This window comes from Propithecus coquereli, unplaced genomic scaffold, assembly GCF_000956105.1.
Source record: "Propithecus coquereli isolate 6110/MARCELLA unplaced genomic scaffold, Pcoq_1.0 Scaffold247, whole genome shotgun sequence".
Lineage (NCBI taxonomy): Eukaryota > Metazoa > Chordata > Mammalia > Primates > Indriidae > Propithecus > Propithecus coquereli.
The window spans coordinates 1003168-1006887 of record NW_012148030.1 but is presented as its reverse complement, the minus strand read 5'-3'; the positions used below and the strand labels follow the sequence as shown (position 1 = coordinate 1006887).

At 33.3% G+C, this 3720-nt stretch overlaps 1 protein-coding gene across 1 annotated transcript in view; it reads left to right on the top strand.

Annotated features, from left to right (window-relative positions):
* Nucleotides 1-3720, top strand: part of MTBP (MDM2 binding protein) — a 92264-nt gene that overhangs the window by 48496 nt on the left and 40048 nt on the right. The gene's annotated exons all lie outside the window — the stretch shown is intronic.

The following is a 3720-nucleotide window of genomic DNA, read 5'->3' as shown; positions in this document are numbered from 1 at the left end:
GAGAAAATGATGTTTGCTCAAGGAAAGTATAAATAGAAAGATAAATCAGTTTCAATAAAAGGTAGTATATGCTAAAACCAAAAAACATATATTAAAATACCAGTATTTGTGTGGATCTAAACCTGTTATTTCATACGTCAGCCAGCAGTATTATTCACTTTTTGATTTTGTTCTATCCCTACCAAATAACCCTTCAGGCTCTGATTTTCTTGCCATAAGCCTCCTGCAGCTCTTTATAACTCAGTTCCTTCAATATCTCTGCTCTTTCATCTTCACCTCTCTTCCTCACCCTTCTAACCAGAAAAAACTGTCAGAGTGGAAGAGCACAGAGCTCTCTGAAACTGTGCATCTCTTTTTGGGAAACCCAGTAGGGGCCATTCCTCCTGGTTGGGTAGGAAGGGAAATACTGACAGCTATAACTAGGCTGCTGCCTAGAGATGTGAATAAAAGGTCTATGGTGGGGCAGGGAGAATGGGGGTTGGGGGGAGGGTACAGAAATGCTAAAGAAATGCCTGCAACTCTAGGGATGCACCACATTTGGCAGAGGGAAAGTAGGGGACCTGAAATTAAAGAAGACCTTAGAGCTAGGAGCTGCTGGAAACACTAGCTCTGGGTGTATCTATGAAAAGGCCAATTTGCGATCTGAAGCATTAAATTTTGATTCCAATTAATGATCCAGTTAATCCATTATGATGAAAATACTTGCTGAACAAATCTCTTCTTTGAGAGTTAACACTGGATTAAAAATCTGGGGACAAAGATTCATCTGTTTAGAATTTCTCTATCTCATAAGGCAGAAGAAAATGATAGCAAAAAAAAGTTTCCAATGTAAGCATGAAACATGTCTTGAGCATCTACTTCAGTGATTTTCAACTAAAAGGAATGTGAATAGAAAAGTATTTAAATTGATACAGTTAATTTGTTTGTACATGATGAAAACTAAAGAATGTAATGAGAACAACTTTCTCTGAAAAAAAAATCAGTGATTCAATCGCAATACAAAGATTGTAGTCCTCGTAGAAAAACAAAACTTATTAGAAAAGATTTCCCCAAATTATCGACAAAACATCGAATAGACTTATTATTAATACTATCTTTCCACTATTTCCCTGACTAGTATCGAATAAGGAAGAACAGCTAGAAAAATTTACACAAAAGTGTACTCATTAATGACACTATTGAGGTACTTTATTTTTTAAAATAACACAAAAAGTGTTAGGTCTTAATTTTTTAAACTAATTTATTTTTATTAATTTTACTTTATTTTGAAAATTATATTTAATACTATTATATTAGAATGATGATATTTAAAATTTACAAGTTTATATTTTACCTAATTTTTTAGTAATTTATAATTTTTGTTTTCAGTAATATTAAATATCTTGTTACACCAATTTTTCAACAAATTTAAGAATGCTGAATAATTTTTAAATAAAAAACTGTTCAGTATGATGCAAAGTAAATATCAAACAGCAGCATTGTCATTTTGTTGCAGTCAGTACTCTGCGCTCCCTACATCTTTTTTTAAATTTATGGAACCCAGTAAACCTGATTGCTCCGTCTGCTGATTCCTTTAGATATTCTACTTCTGCATTATTCTTTAATGAATCCTTAGTTATTACTAGCTTTTATAAGAATGTAACATTCTTTCACTGACTCATTTTTAGACCTTAGTTCAATATTTTTCTGCCACTTATTTGTGTGGAGATTATGTTTTGCCTAGGTAAATTATTCTGCTCGTAACTGTATTAAATTTTATCTATTTTCTCTCTCTCTTTCTCAATTATTAAGGTCAATATGAATTTTTACCCTGCTTTCCAAATTGTGATATAATTGACAGCTTTAATAAGTCTAGGTCAGGTTCAGATGTGACTGTATTTTTAGCATTTATAAAAATGTAGGACCTAATTTCTGAAGCACATTACTCATTCTGCCTCTTTGAGATGAAAGCAAACCATTGATAACTTTTTGTTTTAGAATGGCTCCCCACAGATTGTTCAGAAAGTAAAAAACAATGAAGCTTTTAATTTTCTCACTAAGAAGATGTAGTACAAGCAGAATATATTACAACCCTCATTTTACTATTACTAATGTTGTTGAGTGCAGAAACCATGTGACTTATCTTGGGTCAGATCTGGAAGAACCCTACTAAGGTCCACATTGGTGAGGTAGGATTTTATAGAGGCTTGTATCATAAAGCTTCTGTTCCAAAATAGAACCTTGACATTGATTGCTTCCTCTTCGACTTACTTCCTTGCATGATTTATGTACTGACCTCAGGTAGTGTAATGTGAGATTCTTTAAACCTGGGTCTAAGGGCACAGGACAGCACTTTTCAGACAGTAAGTTCTCAATAAATGTTGGTTGAATTGAATTCTTTATGAATTTATAGTTTACTATTTTATTATAGAAGAAAATGTTATTAGTCTAGATGTATTTTAAAATGAAATATTTTTATCAAAGTAATACATGGATATAGTTTGAAAATTCAATGATCCAAAAAACTTCAAATGGCAAGCAGCAATGCCTTACTCATCCCTCTCCATCTTTCAGTCCCTATAGGCAGCTATCCTCAGCTCCTCCAGCTGGTCTCTTGGCATTTCCTCCAGTTTTCCAAATAATGTATATATGCTGCTATTTCTTGATTTACCAGTTTCAGGCGTAATCTTAACATCTAACTATGGAAGATAAAGACTGCTCTCCTACATCATCTTCACTTTCCCTTTCCATCCCTTAAAGTGAAGTCATGAGTTTCGGTTCAATCAGTGGTAGTTTTAAGATTATTATAACTACTTCATAAATAAATTTACTACTGAGCCATGTAATAAATGATGATGAGCAAATATCCTTTCTTATATAATCCTTTATTTTTCTTATGGTTGATAATCAGCTTTTTCTTTTAATTTGCTTAGTCTTTTACAAAGACAACATATGATTTTCTAGTGGCTCTAGCACTTCTACTACACTCTTATCATTAACATTCATCATATGTTCAAACACATGAGTTCCTTTTTATTTCTCTGTTTTTCCAGTGTTTCATATTTTGCTCAACTATGGATTGATTGCTTCTTAGATTGCTGATATTTTGAATTTTTCTCTTTCCTTTTTTCTTCTTTTGGAATCTCCTTTTTCCTAGACCCTTGTCCACCTTTTTCTTGGATTACTCCTTTGTTTGGTTGGAGCATATCTTCCAAGTAGCTTCATGAGTAAAAGTTCATGGGGCATATATTTTTTCAGTTTTTGCATATCTGAAAATATCTTTACTTGATAAAATTCTAGGTTGAAAATCATTTACCCTCAGAGTTTCAAAGGCATTGCTCCATAATCTTCTACTTTGCTGTGTTTATGTTGAGAAATTTAATATTAAATATCATTCTTATTCTTCGTGGTGATCTATTTTTGGTTTGTTTGTTTTCATCCCTTTCTAGAAACTTTATCTTCAGAAGTTTTCTCTCTGCAAGCTTTGCTCTAAATCATAGTGTGTATATCTCTCCATTCTCCTCCACCCCCATTTATTTTTATTTTATTTTTTTTTTGAGACAGAGTCTCACTCTTTTGCCCGGCCTAGAGTGAGTGCCGTGGCATCAGCCTAGCTCACAGTAACCTCAAACTCCTGGGCTCAAGTGATCCTTCTGCCTCAGCCTCCCAAGTAGCTGGGATTACAGGCATGCGCCACCATGCCTGGCTAATTTTTTCTATGTATTTTTAGTTGTCCAATTA